The sequence below is a fragment of the Hemitrygon akajei genome, unplaced genomic scaffold (genome assembly GCF_048418815.1).
Source record: "Hemitrygon akajei unplaced genomic scaffold, sHemAka1.3 Scf000087, whole genome shotgun sequence".
In the NCBI taxonomy this organism is placed as follows: Eukaryota; Metazoa; Chordata; class Chondrichthyes; order Myliobatiformes; family Dasyatidae; genus Hemitrygon; species Hemitrygon akajei.
The window spans coordinates 2,329,801-2,348,487 of NW_027331973.1; positions in this window are offsets into that span (position 1 = coordinate 2,329,801).

Genomic DNA, 18,687 nt, shown 5'->3' on the forward strand with positions numbered 1-18,687 from the left:
AGCCCATAACCCTCCATTTCTTTCCTATCCATTTACCTATCCAATTTTGCTTTAAGTGATAATACCGAACCTGCCTCTACAACTTCTACTGGAAGCTCATTCCACACAGCTACCACTCTCTGAGTAAAGAAGTTACCCCTCATTTTACGCTTAAACTTTTGTCCCCTAAGTCTCAATTCATTTCTTCTTGTTTGAATCTCCCCTACTCTCAATGGAAAAACCCTATCCACGTCAACTCTATCTATCCCCCTGATAATTGTCAATACCTCTATCAAGTCCCCCCTCAAACATTTGCACTCCGAAGAATAAAGACCTAACTTGTTCAATCTTTCCCTGTAACTTGGCTGCTGAAATCCAAGTAACATTCTAGTAAATCTTCTCTGTACTCTCTCTATTTTGTTGACATCTTTCCTATAATTCGGTGACCAGAACTGTACACAATACTCTAAATTCGGCCTTAACAATGCCTTGTACAGTTTTAACATTACATCCCAACTATTATACTCAATGCTCTGATTTATAAAGGCCAATATACGAAAAGCTTTCTGCACTACCGTATCCACATGAGATTCCACCTTCAGGAAACTATGCACCATTATTCCTAGATCACTCCGTTCTACTGCATTCTTCAATGCCCTACCATTTACCATGTATGTTCTATTTGGATTATTCCTACCAAAATGTAGCAACTCACACTTATCAACATTAAACTCCATCTGCCATCGCTCAGCCCAATCTTCTAACTGGCCTAAATCTCTCAGCAAACTTTGAAAACCTACTTCATTATCCACATCCTTACCTACCCTAGTATCATGTGCATACCGACTAATCTAATTTACCACCCCATCATCCAGATCATTAATTATATGATAAGCAACATTGGACCAGCGGAGATCCCTGAGGTACACCGCTAGTCATCGGCCTCCAACCTGACAAACAGTTATTACAGTAGTTACACCACTACTCCCTGGCATCTCCCATCTAGTCACTGTTGAAGGCATTTTACTACTTCAACATTGATACCTAACAGAATACATAAACAAAATGAAATTCTTGTTCTTCGTAGACAACTACGGAAACAGAAGCGTATGGCAAAGTTTGAGAGACGGAACAACGTTTAGAACCCAAACGCATCCCCCTACTCGCCCCAGACACGGACAAGCGGCAGCAAAGCATCGGCCGATCCCTCCACCATTGTTGCAGCAAAACACACCGACAACCTGCACCTACCAATCAAGCAACAGCAAATCCCCAGGGGAAAAAAAAACATTATTTTACAATACAACAAAATCTAATCGTTAAAAAGGACAAAGCAACATACCACGGTGCTCTCTCTCACGTTAAAGTTTGTGCGTCGCTTTTTTTTTCAATTTCACCGACTCGAGAATCGAAAACACACCCCCATTCCAACAACACGGGAAAGAGAGCGCGAACGCACATTCCGAGTACGGATGCCTCCAACGGGTGATCCGGCATTCGCGATTTCCATTTTCTCCCGAAATGATTCAACGGCATCGAATCGGTTTCTTCCGTGTGCTGCATATTCTATGTGTTTAAAGGTAACTCAAGGTTTTGAAAATAATCCAAAAATGGTCCCTACAATGTTAGAAAGTCTTGTCTAGGTTCAGAAATTGAACAACGAATCTACTCTTAATTTAAGCATGACATTTCTATTACTGACAAATAACTTTGATTGTCTCAAGCTAGGTTCAAAGACTATCTACCTGTGTGCACCCTACTAGAATCCTTGACTCTCTATGAACAGACACTGGTGAGAAAAGTATTACCCGATCTGACCATGGAGTCATCTCCACCTACATGTTTATTTCACAATAACCGTTAATTCTCCGACTGGTGTAGCCTGCTCTGCTTCATTGGACAGAGAATATCCCAGATTCGCCACTCTCTGGGAAAAGCAGTTCCTCTTCATCTCCATCCACGGCCTAAATCGTGAGGCTATATCCCCAAGTCCAGTCTCATCTCCCAGTGGAAACAGCTTCATTGTCTCTATCTTATCTATCGGTTTCATAGTTTTATATGTTTCCATGGCGTCTAACTCGAGGCCACAGTCTCCAAAGGAACCCTGAAAAGGAAGTAAAAGTAATATTAAAGATAGAAATGCTCCTGCTTCCGAAGATGCAAGAAATGCTGTCTCTATTAGACGCCATCGTCCTCATCACTGCTCTCCGATTATGAAGGAGGTATCACACTAAAGGAATATACTTTCACTCCATCGTTAAGGCGTTAAAACTATAGTTACCGATTGGAGGTGCGTGTGTCAAAGTTCCCAGTACAGTCCAAATCTGTTACTTTAACCATGGTAATATCGATTATTGAGCCTGATAGTATGCAACAAATCGTTTACTTAATCTCAGTCCAATCTTTGGTCATGATTGGAGGTGACAGTACGTTTAAGACCTCAGAGGTTTAGTCACGTGGTGACGTCATGATTTTAATATATTGAATGCTAACGCGTACTGTACATAAATACCAGCGTCCCTCTGCATTAGATTCGAAAGGATTTCTTAAAAGTTGTATGTTACTGATCATAGGTCATTTGTTAGCTGCTAGTATGTCATGTTCTGCGATAGTTTTAAGTGTGAAAACATTGAGAATGTGAAATATTGCACAAGACCGGACATTTATTAATTGAGTTCAAAGAGAAACAAAGGTCATGCGTGCGCGAGTCAACGGACGATTAGTCTTGTGATTGTTAGAATTGTATTCAAAAGATATTTGAATTAATCCTTTCTTTCACAATAAGATCTAACTGCCTGCTAATGTCTGCTTCATTGGTTGAAATAACTTTCCAGGAACATGTGAATATCAGGGACAGCTTGTTTTTTCGACATGTATAAAGTCTTAGTCTAGGGGCGGCCGCAATCACCCGGATCTGTTTTTTTTTTCTTTTCTCTGTATAATATTTGGTAAGGATTTTCACTCTAGGAATTAAAATGATTATTGTATATGCGCCAGTAAACGACGACAGTTTTGAAGGAAGAAACGTCGAGCTTCGAATTTGCTTTGCTTTACCTGCGTGTTTGTTGCTTCGGTACTGATTTCAGAGAGACACTGATTCTACACCGGCCATGTGAAATCAAGGTTATAGTGATCGAGATATGAGCGTATCGATTCTAGTTAGGATAAACCCGCTGTTCAAATTGACATGAAGACAAATTCATATGTACTTCAATTGGGAATCTGAAATTCGCCTTCAGGGAGGCTGGTTTATTTCGGGAGCACAAAAGGATGTTGCTGAAGAATTTGAAATGCTAGATCAGAGTTGCACGCTTGTATTGGAAAATATTGTTTTGATGTAATCGTAGCATCTGCTCTGTAAAGAATTAACAGGATTTCAGTTTAGAGAGAGTGCGGTTTCATTCCGGATTCAGTTCGAGCTCATGATGCTATCATCATCGGCCCGATCTCAGTAAGTTACCCAGGTGCTGCCGGACGGTCTCATTAATTTCGTTTTCTCAGAACACTGTAATAGCAGAGTCTTGATGTAGTAGTAGAATGGAATAAAGATTATACCTTCCTTGCGGAACATCTCCATCCACTGCCAAATCGGCCTTCCTTTGGTTAGCCTGTTCTAAATCTATGCAGCCAGGTATCACTAGATCCCAGGCCAACTGACGTTCTGAATGCGTGCACCATAGGGAGCCCAGTCAAACACTTTAACAATTAATATACCTCAGATAGACTGTTCTGACTTCATCTGCCTACTTTTCACTTGTTTCATGGAATTAATTCTGGCTCATAAGGGACGACCTGCCCTCAGAAACCTACGCTGACTCTCCCCAACCAGGATAGGTTTCTCCAGATACTCACTGGCCTGTAAATCTCAGGACGACATTACATTTCTCGAACAAAGGAATGACAATTGCCATTCTCTGTGGCCAGTGATGACACAAACGTCATGTCGAAAAGCCCAGCAATAACCTCGCTCGCTGTCTTTAATTACCAGGGGTACATCCCTTAGAGCACCGGGGAAAGATTTATTTTAATGTTTTCCCAGTTTCCAGCTCGTAATTCTAAGCGTCGGCATGTCCCAGTACAACTGAGCTTTCTGGCTGTAACTACATTCATCAATGTCGCAATCACTGGGAAATATCGAAACAAAGTATCATTAAGGGCCTTCACTGTCTCCTTGCACTCCAGACAGAAGCCTGCACTTTTATTGTTCATCTATCCCACTCTGTCCTTCGTCATGCTTCTGTTTTTCACCTATCTTAATGTGGTCTACGAGGCCGTCTCATGTCTCTTTCTAACTCTTCTAAGTCTATTGGTCATTCCATCCTGGCTACATTGTGACTTTCCATAACCCTGCCTGATCCTCTCTTCCAAAACCTCAAGTATATTTATGTCTTCGTTTTCAAGAGGTGATCCATATCTCTTATCAACCAGGCTTACTGTACACAGCCATCCGTCACCCTCCTCAATGAAACAAGCCGATACAGAACTCAGTCTAGTCCTCCATTAACAATCTCCACATTTCTGTTGTGCATTTGTGGGAGCACATCGCTTCCCAAATTCGCCTACCAATATCCTACCTAATAGCATCAATTAAATACACTCTATACTATCTACTTCTATCCTTATGTAAGGTATTAGTGAATGTCGAATCGCTGTGCTCTATCGTTCCGAAATACTGACCGGCGGAGAGATCTGTTAACTGACCCGTTTCACTTTCCAATACTAGTTCTAGGATGAATTGTTCGCTCGACAGCCTGCCCGTTTATTATGCCAGGACTTCTTTCTGGACACAACTGAGAAACTGTGTCACATCAAAACATTTTAACCAGAGGAAGTTCCCTGAGGTTGTTTGTGACAACATCCGTGTTAATATGGCACCTGTGCAAGATCTGTCTCCCGATCTGTCACTGTCTCTGTGCGCTAATTTCGTTTTGTGATGAGAGCTCTGTACAGAATACTCTCAAACGAGTGTTTGTTCACTTCCTATTTCTGACTTCTACTCACAGTCTAGTTACATACAATCCAATCACTGTGTCCTCCCTTTCTGCAGTTGTGATACTATCACACTCTCCCTGTATTTAAAACGCTTTCCCTTTATTCTCTTTTACCCGACTATGAGCATTTTGAAACATCGCACCCCGAAGAGTCCAAAAGTCATTCCTCTCCTTGTGATTGAATTGACTTAATTTCCTACATCCTTCACATACATGAGGAATAAAACCCTTCAGGTTATGTATCCATCTAAACGTGTAATTTGCACTCACAGTAATATATAATAATTTATAATAAATAGAACAGTCAATGTAACACAGAAAAAACACTCAAATCAGCGTGAGTTAATCTGTTTGTCTGGTTGATGAAGTTCTCCTAGAACCTGCTGGTCCAGCCATTTATTCTGCGGTACCGTTTCGTGAATGATTGTCAAGCCTCTGAGATAGTTCGGAAATCATTCATTTCAAGAAGACCAGGCACATGATTGTTTGATTTTATGACATGTTGCCAAACCTACTGAAGTAATCTAAAACTCCGCTGAATAACAATTATGACACAATTATCTACACAGATGGCCATTTAACGTAAACACATACTTCATTCCATTCCTCAGCTCTTCTCTAAATTTCCTCTGTGTCAGTGTATAGATACAAGTATTGGTGCACACACTGAGAGTTTGCAACATGAACCCACATTGCTGTAGTATATATACCGGGGAACTCAAATATCTGTCCTGATAAAAGTAATTTTCCAATTGCCATTTCACGGAATGAGCAATATAGGGAATCCAAAGTAATATGAAATTAGTAGAAATTGCAAACAATAATATCATCGATTTTCTGCGGTTTTCCACCTCGGTATCTTTCAGATTATCGCTGCTCTTCCGAAGCCCTCTGCGGACTCTATTTGCCGCAATTTTATGTCGTACTGTTAACCCATTGAAGACAAGAATTAAGCAGATTGGTAGCAACGGTGTTTTATGGTATCCAGCAATTCGTAACCTTTCCACACAGATAAGGTAGCGGATTCATGTGAGAAGGCGCAACGCCACGGCATGCTGTCAATAATGACGTAAGGTTCAATGGCAAAGTAAAACGGGACACTTCTCCCGCAGCTCACTATAAGCACCGTTACCATAACCACCGTTGCTGTCCTCTCAGTGCAGTATCGTTCCCCGAGCTTTCGACAACATATTGCGATAAAGCGATCGAAGGTAAAACTGACCGTAAACCAAACAAAACAGTCCCTCGTTACAACAAATAAAGCAAGTGCCAGAGCGCATACAGGAGTGATGAGCATAGATTTAGAATAAATGTAGATATTGTTGGTCTGTTCCACTAAAGCATGAACGATAACCACCATCAGATCCGCTGTTGCCATTCCAAACAGGTAACGGGTGATGCATTTGGAGAGTCCGCATTTTCCCCGTGGTAGGATCACAATCGCCGTTAAATTAACTACAAGAAATTTGGAGAATGCAAAAAAAATCAACACAGAATTATCTTTAGCTGCAAATGTCTGAAGTCCCACCATTTTTCCAATGGTATGTTTTTTTTATTTGAAGTGAAAAGCAGAAATTTAATTTGTGCGGACTCTGTCTGTGCACACCGGCTGGACAGTAGTGTACAAAATTAGCAGTGGGTTGGCGACTTTCCGACAGATTAGAGCCGGGCATCTGATTTCCACGGCACGCCCTGGTGTCGGTTGATTGATCTATAAACAACACCATTACCATTGTTTGAGAGGAAATAGCTGAAGGGTTTATTTGTGGTGACATTAAGAGATTTAATGCATAAGTTATAATTTAGTGCTTTATGGAAGAACAGACCTGAGTGTCGATATTCGACTGGCCGGTCAGTTGAAACAGCTTCCGATCTGGAAAAGCAATCACTGCCGGTTCAGAAAGCCGAGCATGGTGAAACTATGGAAATATGGTAATATCGGCACCGACGTAATTGACAAAAGAAATTTTTAAAAAGCTTCACATAGAAAAGATATGGATTCTGAATAAAGATACGATCATGTGCTTAAATCTTCAATTCTGGAAGCAGATTTCAGACGAAGATAGCATCTGTGCTCAGTGAAATTCTAAACAGTGCAGCGGAAAAAAAAAACGAAGATGAAGACGACACCATGCGCCGAGTGACCAGCTCCAGTACCTTACCAGGGATACCGATCGCTACAATTGCAGGGTAGAAAACGCTCGCGAAGTAGTATATCGCTGCATATCCCATATTCCGTCAGCGGGTGCGTTCAGTTGCACAGAATGATCCAACTGCTCACATGGACTAGTGACTGGATTTACAGAGTTATTTACAATGGAGACCAATTCCACTGAGGCAATTAGTGTGATTATCATATCTTCGCATTAGGGACAACCAGCTACACAAACACCTACCTTAATTTGTTTTTCTCACTCTGTCACCATGCCATGGATTCATATCCCGAAGGGATGTTACACGATATTAACTTTTAAACAATCGATAATATGAACATTGCTATCGTACATTGCAAGACATCTAACTTCAGTTGATGAAACGGGACATTTTCTGATCATTGCTGCTTCTAACGTAGACAATCATCCTGAACAATTAATATATGGACAACCAGCTTCAAACAGATTGATTTTGTCCCATTCAGCGGAGCACATTCGCTTCTTATATTGAGGGCGGGACTTTGGCTCGACAGGTGAAATAGAATACACCTGTTTACTCTATAGGATCATTTTTTTTCTGTCGCTTGTTCCAGTCATTTCGAGTCATTTGTATGACGAATTTCACAGTATCATCTGATGGCATGTATCACAATAAAACACGTTACACTTATGTTCTGAGCATATAAAAGAGATCGAGAACAATATTCCAGGGACCTCTGATAATAAAAAAAAATACGCACCCACACGAATTTAGAAGCGTCTTGTGGACGGACTGGTGAACGCTCTTTTCTGGATTAGCAGAGAGTTGATGGGTGATTCTTTGACTCTTGAGAAGGCTACTGCGGGGATTGGTGTTAGGCCCGCTGTTATTTATCATGAATGTTAATGACTCAGATGTCGATGTAGAAAACCGATTCAGAAGAATTGCGGACGAATCCTCATTTGGGGGCGTTGTTCCAGCCAGGAAGTCTATCTGAGCTTGTGGTTTGATGTTGACTGGCTGGGAAATGGTTTCAAATATGGAAGATTTAATTTAATACAGGCAGTTATGCGTTGCGAAGGAAGATACAACAGGTTAAGTCACACATATTGAATACGTGGTGTTTAGTGTACGGTATTAAACAAAAAGAAAAAAAACTGGCGATAGAGATCGATAACTCCAGGAAAGCGGCTTCATAGGCAAATAGGCTGGGACTGAGCTCTGATCACAGTGGCCTTCACAATCAGATCACGGAGTACACGAGTCGGGATAATATGTTGAAGCTGTACAACACGTTGGTGAGGTCATAGATAGAACATCGTGGGCTCTTCTGCCCAGCAACTTACAGTTTTGAAATATCAATAAGCTTCAAACAGTGCAGTGATAATTTGAAAGGAAGAGTTGGGGAAATGAACAGGGTGAATGCACGCAGATATTCCCCATCCAGCGTCTATACTATAGCGGGTAGATACTAGAGAGACAGTGCAGAGTAGATTTACGAGGACATTTCTTGGATTGGAGGGCGTACCTTAGGTGAACAGGCTGGCCTTTTCTCCCAGCAGTGACGGAGGATGAGAGGTGACCGGATACAAGTGTATAAGATGATGTGAGGCATTGATCGTGTGGATAGTAAGTGGTTCTTTTATTCCCCCAGGGTTGAAATGGCGACCAAAAGGGGGTAAAGTTTTAAGGTGTTTGGAACTAGTTACAGAGAGCATACAGAGAGTTGTGTGTGCATGGAATGTACTGCCGGCGGCGGCAGTGAAAGCGGAACAATAGGTTGTTTTACAAACCTTTTGTACAGGGGCATGGAGCTCAGAAAAATAGAGGGCTATGCGCTCGGGAAAGTCTAGGGAGTGTCTATAGTATGTTACATATTTGGCACAGCATTGTGGACCGAAGAGCTTGTAATCTGCTGTAGATTTCTATGTTCTGTGTTCTATCCTTTAAATGAATCTACAACTAGAGCTCATGGGCTTGGGGAGAAAGTTGAAATATGCAAAGAATGTCTGTAGCAGAAGGTTTGCACTCAGAGGATCGAGCGAGTGTGGAAGGAACTGCAAGCGTAACTGGTAGATGCGGATTCAATTGTATCATTTCAGTGGAGGTTGTGCAGGTACGTGGATGAGACAGGGACGGAGGGTGTAGATAATGGGGAGGCGGAACATCACAGAGCGATGACCTAGATAGACGGACAAACCTATTTCTTTGTAGTAATAATCTATGACTTCATGATTATTTTCGTCCATTTACCCATTCAGAGTCTTCTCATTGTCCACCGTCACCAGTCAAAGTATGTGCAGAACACAGGGTGTGTTCAAGCTCACCTTTCAATCACATTTCCTTCTGTTATTGGAGTACAAACTACTCTGTGCCTATTGTGGAACTCGTACCGATGAGCGGCCCCCGGCTTGTAGGGAGAACAAAGTCTAACTATTCTGCATCCAGTGTGGGAATTGTACCAATGTGCAGCGCTCGGTTGACTGGAAAATGTCTCACGTCTTATCTATCGTGGAACTGTTATCAACGTGCGGCCCACGCACTGAAAGATGACTGACCTCTCTGTATCCATCGTGGAACTGGTATCAACGTGCAGATCTGGTGTCACTGGAGGATGATTCGCCTCTCTGTATCCATCGTGGAACTGGTATCAACGTGCGGATCTGGTGTCACTGGAGGATGATTCGCCTCTCTGTATCCATCGTGGAACTGGTATCAACGTGCGGATCTGGTGTCACTGGAGGATGATTCGCCTCTCTCTATCCATCGTGGAACTGGTATCAACGTGCGGATCTGATGTCACTGGAGGATGATTCGCCTCTCTGTATCCATCGTTTAACTGGTATCGACAAGCAATGTGCCGGACGATTATCATCACCGTGTGCTGTTCACCACTCTGTATCCATTGTGGAACTCTTACTGATCAATGGCCCTCTGATTCTTTTAGAGTATCTCAGCACTGATAAACGCTTTTCCATTTCACACTTTGAATACGATTTATGAGGCTGACTGCGCTCGTCTCTCCGTTATTCACTTTTTCTTGTAAATGGTTTTCTATCATTAACTCGGAAACACATTGCCATTTGTTGCGACAGCAATTCTTTTGAATTCCTATTCCGCCATTTCATTGTCCACTGCGCCATTAATCATTGAACAATGCATCAACGCTCGTACTAGTGTTGTTGACTTCTGCGATAATTGTGTTGTTACCAAAACATCATTTATTATCTGGCTCCAATTGATCCTCCGATGGCAATGATTAACTTCTCTTTTAAAGGATTTCAGCCTTTCAAGTGGTGAATGAGAAGAGGTGGGGACGGACAGTGACGGACGGAGATATATATCCACGCTGGAGCTGCTGCCGAGATGAGTGCTGAACACGGTACACACTGCAGAGTGAAATGTGATGAAGCGGGGTCCTTTACTGGATGGCATCAGCATCCGTAATGACTTGCTGAAGATTTAAGTGTGGAATATTCCATTATACTTGATCCGGCCGCAGATCCTTCTGGATAGGATCACTGGGGAATGTTTACACGATCATTCGCTGATGCAAACAACAAGGATTTTAGAGGGTGAATGCGAAGCTATCGTGTTCCACAATGCGATACCGGAATCTATATTGGGTGTCACCAACGTGGAATGAGGGAGGACGTGTAAGTGCAGATAGAACACTTGTAACGCTTGCAGTGATTAGTGCCAGGAAGGAGATTAGTAGGTATGGATAGTGGACAAGGGAGTCGAAGGTCAGTCAAATGTTGTGCAAAATCATACAATGAAACATGCAAAATACGCATGTTTTCTATCTGAAATAAATGAGAATACAGGGAACTGCATCAAATTTCAAGCATGTGAAGATGTTTTTTCAGGATCTTGAATGGGAGGTATCTGAGGACATGGGCAAACGGTATTTTAATCTGCTAGAAAGTGTTGTTCTGCCAACTCTGCAGCAAAACTCCAGGTGGTGTCTCTCCGGTGAATACAATTACTGTCATTGTCATCCGGAAAATGTTGATTTTGTACTGGTCAAGAAAGCATCGTAAAACGTTATTATGCTAAATATCATCAAATACAACCAGCATTTAATCGCTGATGGCTCAGCGAAACGTGGGTCTTCCACCTTCAGGAACACATGTACATCTACTACATTTTATCCGCTTAAAATACTCCCTGTCGTTAACAGCGAGCCATTGTGCTCTGCCAAAGATCAGATCTGAAACTTATTTGGTGCATGTTGTACGAGCTATGAAAGTTACTAACTATTAACGTTTCTCAATTTAGCAGCTCCAATTTGCTGCCAAAAGAAAGTCTCCAAGACCCTTCATTTTAAAATGCTCTAAACAGTAACTTATTTGCACCTCTGGTGTCAGTCTTGTCGTACTCTACCCAGAGGCAGCTTGTCTACTTTTAGGTCCCTCCTGACACCCAGCTCTTACCGCTGGCTCCCAGTAACTGTTTGCATCCGACAGTGGCAACCATGGTGCGGCGCTTCGACACACGGGTTAAACCAGGTGAGGGTAGCCGGGAAACTCGAACTCCCGTGAGTCAGGGCTTTGCCTACCCCAGCACGTGAAACCAGTTCCCGGACTCGGCAGGTCTGGTCAACTACATGATCCAGCACCAATGAAGCCGGTGCAGCAACGCTTCATGGAGAGCGAAGGGCAAAACCAGGCACGGAAGACGTCACGATTATCCACTGCAGCCGAGGAGGTCTCCAATCTCGACGTCTTTCTTGTCATTGGACAAAGACGTTTGAGGCCGATAGAGTGGAACTACCCCAGTGCATCGGCTTTTTCACTATGAAATTCTTCCTTCAAATGTTATGCCACCGTCGGAAACGACGGACCATCAACACCGCTAAACAGTAATTAAAAAGGAATTGGAAATAAAACAACAAACTAATCAACTAGGACATAACGCATTGATATTCTACCAGGATTTTACCTTCAATGGTTTTCACAATGGTCTCGTGCACATCTGTTTTCTAGTTAGAATTCTGCATATTCCACAGAAATTCTCTCCACGGCTATTTCAAAGAAAGACGTTTTCAGTTGATCGCCAATAAGCGCATATAAATAGACATAGACTGATATATACATAAACAGTTTGAGAAGGGTTACATTTACGGGATTTATGATTCCGTTTCTGTGCTATGAGGAGACAAGTGGTGTTACTCCCGTCCTTGCAATGAACAGGACTGTCACAGCTCTACAGGCACATCACTAGCAGCACTGGCGTTATCAGTGCTTACTCTGGCATGCCACCGACAACACAAGCAATTTCTCTGCCTGTCCAGTTCCATCAATACCGTAATGTTATTATCACAGCTCATTCGGACAGACGATCTCTCACTGCTTATTCAAATCACCTTCAAGTATATTGGTAATTTCATTGCTTGTCCATCCATATGACGGACAGCAAAAAGACGATGTATGGCCGTAAAACTATATCAATATCACTTTGTATATAAAAAAATGCTCTTCCGCACTTTATCTGTCAATGACCGCGCTCTGGCAGCAAATAAAATGCAGATAATTCCGCAAATTTCAAAATGCGCAGTCAAAACTTCAAATGTGCGATCACATAAGATGTATACGATGATGAGAGGCATTGATCATGTGGATAGTTAGAGGCTTTTTCCCAGGGCTGGAATTGCTAGCAGGAGAGGGCACAGATTTAAGGTGCTTGGGAGTAGGTACAGAGGAGATGTCAGGATTAAGCTTTTTACGCACAGGGTGCTGAGTGCGTGGAATGTGCAGCCGGCGAAGGTGCTGGAGGTGTGAGAAATAGAGGGCTATCGGTAACCCTAAGTGATTTCTAAGGTAAGGGCATGTTCTGCACATCTTTGTGGCCCGAAGGTCTGTATTGTTCTGTAGGTTTTCTATGTTTCTATGTTTCTAATCAATATGTCATGTACCATGTACAGCAGGAGATGGCTATGTAATGTGGACAAAAAATTCGTACAACTTATAGTTATGAACTCGGTTTATCGGTTGTTCAGTTCATAGGAGAGAGTTGTACCAGAGTGACCGAAACATCAGTGGGCATAAAGACATTTAACCTTGGTTTGTTTGTTATTTTAGTACTCATATCAGGTGTGACCCAGCGGATTAGATTAAACATTCACTCTATTTTTTCTATCATCAGATTTGGCCGTGCTTGTATATTGAGGCATGGCACATTTTTATTTCCGTATTTCTAGATGAAGTTCGGTGTTCTTTATGTGCAAGTCCCGTTACACTCTTATATTTAGTCAGTCACAGGAAAAAAGATATCCGGACATTGTTCAGTGAAAGATGATTGATATCTCAGTATCCATCGTGGAGCTGGTATCGATGTGCGGCCCACGGCTCACTGGAGGATCACTGACCACTCTTTATTCATCCTGGAGCTGATATCTATATGCTATGTGCCGGACTATTATCATCACCGCGGGCTGACTCACCACTCTGTATCCATTGTGGAACTCTTACTGATCCGTGGCCCTCGGATTCTTTTAGAGTATCTCAGCGCTGATAAAACGCTTTTCCATTTTAGGCTTTGAATACGATTTGTGAGAATGACTGTGCTAGTCTCTCCGTGTGAGTCACCTTTCCTTGTAAATGATTTTCTATCATTAACTCGGAAACACATTGCCATTTGTTTGCGACAGCAATTCATTTGAATTCCTACTCCTCTATTTCATCGTCTACTGCGCCATTGATCATTGATCAATACATCAACGCTCGTACTAGTTTTGTTGATTTCTGCTATATTTGTGTTGTAACCAATACATCATTTATTATCTGTCTCCAATTGCTCCTCCGATGGCAATGGTTAACTTCTCTTTTGTAGGATTGCAGCCTTTCAAGTGATGAATGGGAAGAGGTAGAGAATTACAGTGACGGGCGGAGATATATTTCTAAGCAGGTTTCTAACTCACACGGTGACCTTGAGATAGCGTGTTCCCCTGCAACTGTGGTCATTGGTCCAGACGCTGGAGGTGCTGCCTGGACGAGCACTGTCCACCGACACACTGCAGAATGAAATGTGATGAAGCGGGGTCCTTCACTGGATGGCATCAACATTCCTATTGACTTGCTGAAGATTTAAGTGTGGAATATTCCATTATACTCTTGTTCCGTGTCACCTGTGGGGACAAAAAGTAGTATATTTTAGGCGGAGTTTCCAACGTGAATGTATGCATCCTGTTACAAGGGAGTTAGAAACTCATTTTGCTAATCTACGTGGGCTCCGCTCTCATTGACTGGTCGCCGACCTTCTGGATTGGAACACTGGGGAATGTTTACCCGTTCATTCGTTAATGCAAAAAGCATGGATTTTAGAGGATGAATGCGAAGCGATCGTGTTCCACAATGCGATACCGGAGTCTATATCGGGTCTCACCAACGTGGAATGAGGGAGGATGTGTAAGTGCAGTTTGGGCACTTGTACCGCTTGCAGTGATACGTGTCAGGACGTATATTAGTAGGAAGGGATAGTGGACAAGGGAGTCGAAGGGCAGACAAATGTTGTGCAAAATCAAACAATGAAACCTGCAAATTAAGTATGATTTCTATCTGAAGTACAGACTTTGTAAAAGAGAATGGAGGAAACTGCACCAAATTTCAAGCATGTGAAGATGGTTTTTCTGTATCTTGAATGGGAGACATCTAAGGACATGGGCAAACGGTATATTGACCTGCTAGAAAGTGTTGTTCTGCCAACTCTACAGCAAGGTTCCAGATGGTGTCTCTCCGGTGAATACAATTACTGTCGATGACATCCTGAAAATGTTGATTCTGTACTGTTCAAGTAAATATTGTAAACCTTCATTATGCTAAATATCGTCAACTACAACCAGCATTGAATCGCTAATGGCTCAGCGAAACGTGGGTCTTCCAGCTTCAGGAACACATATACATCTACTACATTTTACCCGCTTAAAATACTCCCTGTCGTTAACAGACAGCCATTGTGCTCTGCCAAAGATCATATTTGATACTTATTTAGTGCACGTTGTACAAGCTGTGAAAGTTACTAATTATTAACGTTTCTCTAATTAGCGGCTCGAATTTTCTGCCAAAAGAAAGTCTCCAAGACACTTAATTTTAAAATGTTATAAACAGTAACGTATTTGCACCTCTGGTGCCAGGCTTGACGTACTTTTCCCGGAGGCAGCTCGTCTACTTTTAGGCCCCTCCTGAAACCCAGCTCTTAGCGGTGGCTCCGAGTAACTGTTCGCATCCGACAGTGGCAAGTCCCGGTACGGCGCTTCGACAGACGGGCTAAACCAGGTGAGTGTAGCCGGTAAACTTGAAACCCCTTGAGTTAGGGATTTGCCTACCTCAGCATGTGAAGCCAGTTCCCGGACTCGGGGATGAGATCAACTACAATATCCAACAGCAAAGAAGCCGGTGCAGCAACGCTTCATGGAGAGCGAAGGGCAAAACCAGGCACGGAAGGCGTCATGATTATCCACTGCAGCCGAGGAGGTCTCCAATCTCGACGTCTTTCTTGCCATTCGACCAAGGCTTTTGAGGCCGAGAGAGCGGAAATGCCCCAGTGCAACGGCTTTTTCACTGTGAAATTCTTCCTTCAAATGTTACGCCATCGTCGGAAACGACGGACAATCAACATCGCTGAACAGTAATTAAATAGGAATTAGAAATAATACACCAAACATATCAACGAGGACATAACGCATTGATATTCTTCCAGGATTTTACTTTCCAGGATTTTACCGTCCCCGGTATTCACAATGATTTCAAGTGTACATCAGTTTTCTGGTAATGATTCTGCATATTCCATAGGAATTTCACCACGGCTATTTCAAAGAAAGACATTTTCAGTTTATCGCCAATATGCGCATATACATAGATAGATAGCTGCATACATAGACTGATTGAGAAGGATTACATTTACGAGACAGATAACTTGATTCCGTTTCTGGGCTGTAAGGAGACAAGTGGTGTTACTCCCGTCCTTGCAATGAACAGGACTGTCACAGCTCTACAGGCACATCACAAGCAACACTGGTGTTATCAGTGCTTACTCTGGCGTGCCACCGACAACACAGGTAATGTCTTTGCCTGTCCAGTTCCATCAATATCGTAATGTTATTATCACAGCTCATTCGGTCCCACGAAATCTCACTGCTTATTCAAACCAACGTCAAGTATTCTGGTAATTTCATTGCTTGTCCAACTACATGGCGCACAGCGATAAGAAGATGAATAGCCGTAAAACTATATCAATTTCACTCTTTATGAAAGGAAATGCTCTTCAGCACTTTATTTGTCAATGGCCGCGCTCTTGCAGTAGATAAAATGCAGATAAATCCGCAAATATCAAAACCCACAGTCAAAACCAGAAAGGTGCGATCACGTGAGGTGTGTAAGATGATGAGAGGCATTGATCGTGCGGATAGTAAGAGGCTTTTTCACAGGGCTGAAATTGCTAGCAGGAGAGGGCAGAGATTTAAGGTGCTTGGAAGTAGGTACAGAGGAGATGTCAGGGGTTAGTTTTCTTTTTACACACAGGGTGCTGAGTGCGTGGAATGGGCAGCCGGCGAAGGTGCTGGAGGTGGATACGACAGGATCTTTTATGAGATTCCTGGACAGGTACATGGAGCTGTAAAAAATAGAGGGCTATCGGTAACCCTAAGTGATTTCTAAGGTAAAAGCATGTTCTGCACATCTTTGTGGGCCGAAGGGCTGTATCGTGCTGTAGGTTTTCTATGTTTCTATGTTGCTAATCAATAGTGTCATGCACCATGCACAGTAGGAGATGGATATGTAATGTGGACAAAGAATTCGTACAACTTATAGTTATGAACTCGATATTATCGGTTGTACAGTTCAGAGGAACTGGCTTTTGTTGTTATTTTCGTACTCATATCAGGTGTGACCCAGCAGATTAGATTGAACATTCTCGCTTTATTTTCTATCATCAGATTTGCCCGTGCTTATATATTAACGCGTGGCACATTTTTATTTCCGTATTTCTAAATGAAATTCGGTGTTATTGATGTTCAAGTTCCGTTACACTCTTATATTTAGTCAGTCCGTACGAAAAGAATCCGGACATTGTTCAATGGGTTCTCAGATAAAGAACCGCAATGACGAAAATAGGTGCAGCTTGTGTTCAGTGGTTTCAGATAATGGGAAGCACCGGGGAACATGAGAATGCCAAGCCTTCATCACCGTTACACAACCGATATGGTTTCCTCGGATGTCCATACCAGGAATAAAGTAATTAATATAATTGTTAAAATACCCTGTATAAGTGTAAACATATGTTACGTATAATTAGCTTTTAAAATATTCTTGTTTGCTGCGAATAAATGTGTATGATTTTGTTGTTTGAAGCAGCTGGTGTAGAACAACAGGAGAGATTTATTGCACATCACTAGTCAGATTAATTACAGTCAATTCGAGACGTAATTAACTCGTTATGAATCGTACGAAACATTACAAATGTTCATTTGGACTGGTGCCAGGTTTTATAGAGTTATATGCAATTCAGAATAATTCCCCTGAGGCAATTAGTGTGATTATTGCATCAGTCACATTAGGAACCACCAGTTACACAAACACTTACATTAAAGTGCTTTTCTCACTCTGTCACCATGCAATAACGTCTTCTAACCAAGGCATATTACAAGTTATTAACTTTTAAACAAAACATAAAATGAAAATTGCCAATTTAATCTCCAAGACATCTGACGTCAGCCGCTAAAATGGGACATTTTCTGATCAGTGTTGTTTCTAACATAGACAATCATCCTGAACAATCAACATGGACAATTAACTTCAAACAAATTTATTTTTGACACATGCAGCGGAGCACATTCGCTTCTGACATTGACGGCGAGACATTAGCTTGGCAGGTAAAATGGAGTACACTTTCTCTTCTTCTAGTCACTTCGAGTCTTTTGAATGGCGAAAGACACGGTAACAGATGATGGAAGGTTTCACAATAAAACACGCTGTACGTATGTTATTCTCAGCATTTAAACGACATCTAGAGCAATATTCCAGGGACATTTCATAATAAAAAGTTACACGTCCTCCCAACTTTAGCTGAGGATTGTGGACAGACTGATGAACGTTTTTTTTTCTGGATGAGCAGAGTGTGGAAGGTTGATTCTTTGACTGTGTCAAGTGTAGTGCAGGGATTGCTGTTAGGTACGCTGTTATTTATCATGTACGTTAATTACTTAGATGTTAATGCAGAAAACTGAATCAGAGAAAAAAAATCGGAATTTTCCGAGCTTGGGGGCGTTGTTCCAGCGAGGAACTCGATGACAAGCTTATAGCTTGATGTTCACTAGCTGGAAAATGGGCTGAAAAATGGCAGATGGAATTTAATGCAGATAAGTGTGAGGTGGCTTGCGTTGTGTGGAAAGATACAGCAAGTTAAGAAACGCATATTGAATAGGTGGACTTTCTTGTGCAGTATTTAAAAAGGGACCTGGGAATACAGATCGATAATTCCAGGAAAGCAGCGGCACTAGCAGATCGGCTTCTACTGAGCTGTAATCACGTTGACCTTCACAATCAGTTCATTGAGTACAGGAGTTGGGACGTTATGTTGAATTTGT